Source organism: Oreochromis aureus, linkage group 3, assembly GCF_013358895.1.
Source record: "Oreochromis aureus strain Israel breed Guangdong linkage group 3, ZZ_aureus, whole genome shotgun sequence".
Taxonomy (NCBI): Eukaryota; Metazoa; Chordata; class Actinopteri; order Cichliformes; family Cichlidae; genus Oreochromis; species Oreochromis aureus.
The window spans coordinates 82,499,599-82,506,797 of NC_052944.1; the positions used below are offsets into that span (position 1 = coordinate 82,499,599).

Below are 7,199 nucleotides of genomic sequence, written 5' to 3' on the forward strand. Positions count from 1 at the left end.
AATATAAGTATATCACGTTATAATGTGAAAAGTTTATCGTTCTAACAATATACTATCATGTTTATACAATATACTTTTCATGTTTGAACAATATTGTACGAACAATGTACATAATTATCATGTCTGTACAATATTGTGCGAACGTGATAATTATGTAAATTGTAATAACGTGATATTATATTATACAAACATGAAAAGCATAATGTTAGAACAATAAACTTTTCATGTGATAACGTGATATAGCTCTATTTTTCTTTTGCCTGGGTGGCAGCTCCACGCTTCCATAATTTGGTAATCAAAATATGTAACTTAATTAATTATGTTGTGACGTACTTTTGCCTTTTCTTATTATTCTGCCTTCTCAGAAAGGGAAAAAAATACAAATAAAACTGTTTACACTTGTTATATACAATAACTATCAAAACCTATTCACATTTAATTTGGCTTTCACAGAAATCCTACCTGTCCTTCTGGCTACAGAGTACTTACCAAGGTTAGAAACAAAGCACAGTTATGCTTTATTAATGTTCGCTAATTACAATGTTCCACATTTCCTTGCTTTTTAAGTCATTTTTAGGCTTTTTAGAGTTTTTGTTTTTTGTTTTTTTTAGCAGTAATGTTTCTGCCTATTTATTTCAGCCCATGAAATCGAATGCAGATCTTCCTGATGTGAGATTTACATAAATGTAAGTAATTTTGTTTGTCATTGTCATTAGTGTTGTTGCTGTTGTTGTTTTTGTGCAGTTTGCAATCATATAAACCTAGCAAGCATCAGTCAGCACAGTGACTAACCTAAACAGATTCTTGCTTTATTCACATATATTATATGTAATTATATATACCTGCACATTGTACCTAGGGTTGCAGCCACTTGGCCCCACCCGATTGTTGTGACAGCCCTGATTGTACTTATACACTGCATCTGAACAGGAAACAGTCTGCCACATTAATGTATTTTTAAGTGACTTGTTTGTAATACATGAATTTGTTTCTTACAGATGTCAAAGTCTCAACCTCATGCTGCCCTCCCCATCCTCCTAAAGTAAGTATTTTGTTGTTGTTGTAGTTTTATGCAGTGTCTGTGTCACATGCTAATCATAATTATTGAAATAACTGTTTTCTAACAGATTTTCCAAAACACTAGTTATGTTTGTTGTCATTCAGACCAATACTACTGCTTAGACATTGCTTAGTGGTCATGCATGTTTGACAAGCTTGTTATGATACCAAAACAGTAGGCCTATCACAATAATCGATACATCGACTTAACACACAATACATGTACATGACCTCAATAATTGTTGATGATGCAATATATCTGCCATTATATTTACAAAAATAAAATATAATAATAACAACACAATAACATTAAATAACATTGTTTTCTATTTGTTACAAAATTTACTATTTATTCAAGTTTTTATGGTATCTAATATTTTGATACCTAATTTCCATGATCTAAATATTTTAAGAATTAGATGTTGGTTTGTCAATTGAAAGTGTGTAGATCTTGCATTATTATGGTGTTATATTATGATTGTACATTCAAAGACATACCTTAGAGGGTCCTGGAGCCATTTTTCGTCCACAGCGTTTTTTAATATTAGGCCATTTTCACTGTGTTGAATAGAATATAGCCAAACTTTCCAAACATTTTTTTTTTTTTAACTTTAGAATTGCAGTCTGAGTTTATTAGATTAGCTTAAAGTGGCTAAACTACAGACCGCCATCCAGATTAGGTCCTAGAGCCAAAAAACGCCCCATTGAAACCCATTATAAATGCTATTTTGCATTGCTCGATCATTACTACTAATTTAAGCGGCATTGTCCGACCTTCGGTGAGACGTTTTATTTGTCCACCAGGTGGCGCCCTTGTTTCATTTTTGAGCATTGAACAAAGTAAGGCCAAAAATTCAGGTTTGGAGCGCCTCTTTCTGCTTTAAAAACTGGGGGGAAAAAAGAGTGGTATTGTGTGTCACTATCGATGACCTTTATATTTTTTAAAATATAAAGGTCTTTATGCCAAAAAAAGAAAAAAAAAGACACAAACACACTTTTTTTTTTCAAATGTATTCAAAAGCTTTAGAAAGTATTTTCTCTCAGACGGCCACACTGCAATACAAACAAATTAAATATAAAAGCATGGACCAAAAGCAAATTAAATTTTATTTTTGCCTTCAAAATGATTTTTTAAATGTAGCAGCAGTTGAATGACCTGAATGACCCGGAAGTAGTCATTGATGGAACGCTAACAAACTGCTTTGTAAATAGACGGCATTGAGCAGAAAATGGAACTTCTTTCATCTCACACTGTCAATCGATCATGTAGAGACACCAATTATCTGCAAATTGTGAGCGAAGGGGAGACCGTTGGGAAGAGCCACAGGATGATTTCGACAAATTTACGGACAATGACGAGGCTCCGGAAGCAGCGTACAGAGCTGGACTCGGTGTGCGTCAAATTGCGCACAGTGAACACTCCGCTCATGCTTTCTGAGGAACGAAAAATGGTGATCTTTTCGTTTTAAAAAGTGAAAAATAAGTATCGCTACATTACCATTGCGTTTGATGGTTACAACAAAAATGTATATTTTTAAATCTGAAGGCGGGAATCTGACGTCACGACGACTTCCTTCCGGTATAGCTTTGTTTACGTCCTCTGGCTAATCCTGGTCCAATCGCTATGCTTTCGTCGTATAAAATCGTCTAGTTTTATAGTAAATGACAGCAGATCACTTCTAAACGTCGGTGATAAGGTTGAACATGTAATCTTGGACACTTTTAAACCCGACCGAGCCTGTCCGCCTGCACCCCCGCGGCCATGGGGCTAATCCGACGCACAGGCTCCGGTGAGTAAACAGCGCTCGGCTTTTTGTTTTGATATATTTCAGTGCGTTGTGCTTGTATTAGTCTGCATGTGACAAAAAAAGAAGAAAGAATCTTTCTTGCTATCGTGCTATGTGACCTGCCGTGCCAAATTAAATGTTGGAAAATGTTTTTCACGATTTGGGATTATGCGCATCTTCATGAAACAAAGACACTACGTGTTTGTGTCATGAAAAACAAAAATGAGAAATTAGTATCGTTACATTGTTTGAGGGCTACAGCAGAATATTATTTGTTTTCATGTGGTATCGGACGTGTTGTGCTGGGGACACCGACACTATCCCACCGCTGCGGCTACCGGGAACTGCAGAAGCGGCCCCTGGGGACTGCAGAAGCGGCGCCCGGGAACTGCAGAAGCGGCCACCCCGGGGCAGCTGGAGTCTCCGAGCAACATAAGTGTTTATGTTCATCCTTGTAAAATAAATGTTTTTCTGGTTCAAAGTGATCTTGTATTGTTATTTAGACATTTTTTTTAATTTTTATTTTAGAACAAAACAAGGTAATAAGCATTTAGTGTAAGAAAAACATGATAAACCTGACATGGCACTATATGACATTTAGTGTGCTTCTGCGAAAAAATAGTAATGTATCAAAATGAATGTCAGTGGTAATCTTTGGACCATCCAAAGGCCTAATTATAATTACAATAAAATATAACTTCAAATGTATTTTATGGAAACTAATTTTTTGGTTTTTTCCGCCTAAAAAAGCCGTGCGCTCATGTGACAAAACCGGGATATAAAGGGTTAAAATCCGCGAAATATAATTAAAACTTTATATGAATATTTCAAGGAGAAGTAGGTCTAAAAGATTGGCTAATTTAAAGTGGAAAAAAATATTAATATATAATACTTTTATAGCACCTTTTATGGCGTGGTCGATTTTTGGCTCTAGGACCTCATAAGGGGTACTTTTTTTACATGAGCTCCTGCAGAAAAACTAACGGCCGATCAAAATGAATGTCAGTGGTAATCTTTGGACCATCCAAAGGCCTAATTATAATTACAATAAATTATAACTTCAAATGTATTTTATGGAAAATATTTAATTTTTTAGGTTTTTTTCGCCTAAAAAAGCCGTGCGCTCATGTGACAAAACCGGGATATAAAGGGTTAAAATCCGCGAAATATAATTAAAACTTTATATGAATATTTCAAGGAGAAGTAGGTCTAAAAGATTGGCTAATTTAAAGTGGAAAAAAATATTAATATATAATATTTTTATAGCACTTTTTATGGCGTGGTCAATTTTTGGCTCTAGGACCTCATCTTTTTTTAGGACTCTCCAATGACAATGACATAACTTGTCGCAATTGTTTATGGGTCAATATACCGACCAACAAAAAGTTGTTATCGTAACAGGCCTTCAAAACAGACGGTTTTATGATTGATAAATTCAAAAAATAAATACATTTAATTTCTCTGAGATTCTCTAATATTCAGTTACAGTTCACAACGCAGCTACCTGTACATGCAGTATTATACTGTAAATATAAATCTCTGCATTTAGCATCCCACTGGAAGAGTCACAGTTACTGCCTCTTTTTTTTTTTTTTTTTTTTTTTTTTTACAAATACCTGTACTATTACTAACACATTTACTGTTTTACTTTTAGCCTGTGGATACAAGTGCAGATTTCCTTAATGTAAGTTGTGCATTTTAATTACATCATGTTATTTTTAATATTATTTATTTATTTATTTTATTTTACATTCAAATATTTCAAGCTTCTTGGTTAAAGAAGCTTGATTGCTAATAGGTAAAGAATAGTTCACCTATAATTGATATTCCCAATTAATTTCTCACCTCTGATTGAATGCCTTTGTTTGTTTGCCTTTTTGACTATAACAAAACATTTTGCAGGATATATATGGTGAATTTATATGCATAGATACAGTCGTAGTGCTTGACACATGCACACAGCAGTAGATGTACTAAAAAGGAAATAATTACAATCATGATGTTGATTGCTGATGTCAGTATATATATTTTAGAGGAATGTTTTGTTTTTCACCCAAAATGAACTATATTGCTTCGAAGAGATTTATTACCCTACCTGACTCTTATATATTGTTCTGTTTTTGTTTGTTTTGTTATTTTCAGGTTCAATGGTGCGTGTTCTTCTAATGGCTGCCTTCCCACTGGAGGTTTTGATCCACAGCAATTTAAAAGGTAAACAGCTTTGAAAGTCACTTCAAATGGTTAGCTAATAGTATTCTAAAAAGCCTACAACTCTGTCACCAGTTTCTTTACCAAAAAGTACCCATAAAAGTAGCTCTCAATAGCATATCATTGTAGTTCAAATGTTTAGTTGTACAAATATCAGATTTTTGGAAATCTAAAACACTCAAATGTTCATGCTTTTTATAGGAGGACAGAGCAAAACGGACATCGACGGTGAAGACTTTCTGTGTATCTAAAATTGCATACAGCACAAGTAACTTACTTTGCAACCATTAAAATAGGTTGTAAAGTAAGTTACCAATACAAATAGGTGATGATCAGTGATGGGAATAACGGTGTTACAAGTAACGGCGTTACTAACGGCGTTACTAACGGCGTTACTTTTTTCAGTAACGAGTAATCTAACTAATTACTCTTCCTATCGTTACAACGCCGTTACAGTTACTAACAAGGAAACGTGGTCCGTTACTATTTTTCAACAAACAGACGGTTGAAGCTGTGTTCAGCTTACCGCATCTTATATCAGTTGCACGGAAGTAGCTGTAAGTAATCTGGACGCTACAGCTTTAAGCAGCTGCGCGCTCCCGCGGACGGCAATCACGATCACTGTGTAGCACAGTGGTTCCCAAACTTTTTTTGCCAGGCCCCCCTTTTTTACAAGAAAAATGTTCGCCCCCCTCCCGCACAAACACATCCTCCAAACACACACCCCCATATTTTGTTTACAAACTCCCTTGCGGTTTATTTCACACCTCAAACATTTAGTAAACAATTAAGCAAATACAAGTAAACGGCAATAAATTACAGGTAGTAATAAAATATACTACTAACTCTTTTACGCTGCGTCCGCACCTACACGGGTATTTTTGAAAACGCAGCTGTTTCTATGCGTTTGGGCTTTTCATCAACACATAAACGGCGTTGCGATTCACCGAAAACGGAGATTATTTAAAACTCCTTGTTTTTTACGTTTATGTGTGGACGAGGATTACAGAGTTCGTCACGCAACGTCAAAGGTGTGTGCCTCTTTTCACGTCACGCTGTGCGCCACGTTATTCTTTACATGAGATGAATTGCAGAATGGCAGATAGAGACAAAATACTGTTACTGTTAATCTGAGTATCTTCAGGTTTTACAGTTACTGTCCCTGCATTTAGAAAGGCAGAGGCGTCACGGTGTAATTATTTTACGTGTAGTTGTTTTTTTCCCTGTGTAATAATATTCAACATTGCTATCAATACATTTTTCAAAAAATGTCTCTCTGTGCAAAATGGGTTTAAACACATAAACAGCTGTGGGATACTGTTTGTCCGTGATTTGAACCGGGGGGAACAAATTACGGCAGGATCAGCCTGATATTATTTGTATCCCATTGTAACTTTACTGCATAAAGAGCTAACATGTCCAAAATGTCAGGAGTAGTTAGTCATTACAAGAAGTGTTTGTGAACTAAAAATCAAGAATGTGGGATACTGTTTGTCCGTGATTTGGAGAGCCCAGCGCTGCTCCCGACGCAGGGAAACTAATTTTCCAGGGGAGACCTACCTCGGCACTTGTGCAGGTGAAGCCAAAGGGAAGATATGCTTCACCATATTTTCCTGTCTTTGGCATGGAAGGAAGTTGGTTTGGAAACATATTTGGCGATGCTTCATTTCCTGCTTTGCGTTTATGTGGGAGCCCCGTCAAAAACCTGTCCACAGTGTCCAAGCGCTCTTTTTTTTTCTTTTCTTTTCATACCGCGCCCCCCCTAGGGGGCGGGCCCCACACTTTGGGAACCTCTGGTCTAGCACAACACCTGGAGCTAAGGGGGCAAAACAATCGAGTGCTGCTGTTTGACTGAGGAAGAATTAAGTAGTCATGGTAAGTCAATCACGTGACCACTTAAAGACGAAGCAACAAGGTGCCAGTTTTTAAATTGTGTTGATGGGATGATAAACAAGATATACGTGGCGTTTTTTCCTCAATAGTTTTGTCACGTTAGCGCTAGCAAGCACTCTCTGCTTATGAGCAAAAAAACAAAACAAAACAGGGGAAGTTTTAGGAGTGACGGCGAGAGAGAGAGCAGGAAAAGAGAGAGCGAGTTTTGAGATGTGAGATTTGTGACGTTTAGCGTGTTTGGAGTGTGTAGTT

The 7,199-nt window shown here is 36.3% G+C and overlaps 1 long non-coding RNA gene across 1 annotated transcript; it reads left to right on the forward strand.

Annotated features, from left to right (window-relative positions):
- The first annotated feature begins 464 nt into the window (after positions 1-464).
- LOC120438342 lies at positions 465-1,032 on the forward strand. The gene is made up of 3 exons (XR_005611811.1): positions 465-493; positions 640-686; positions 999-1,032. It is a non-coding gene; the product is annotated as an uncharacterized LOC120438342 (long non-coding RNA).
- The last annotated feature ends 6,167 nt before the right edge of the window (positions 1,033-7,199 follow it).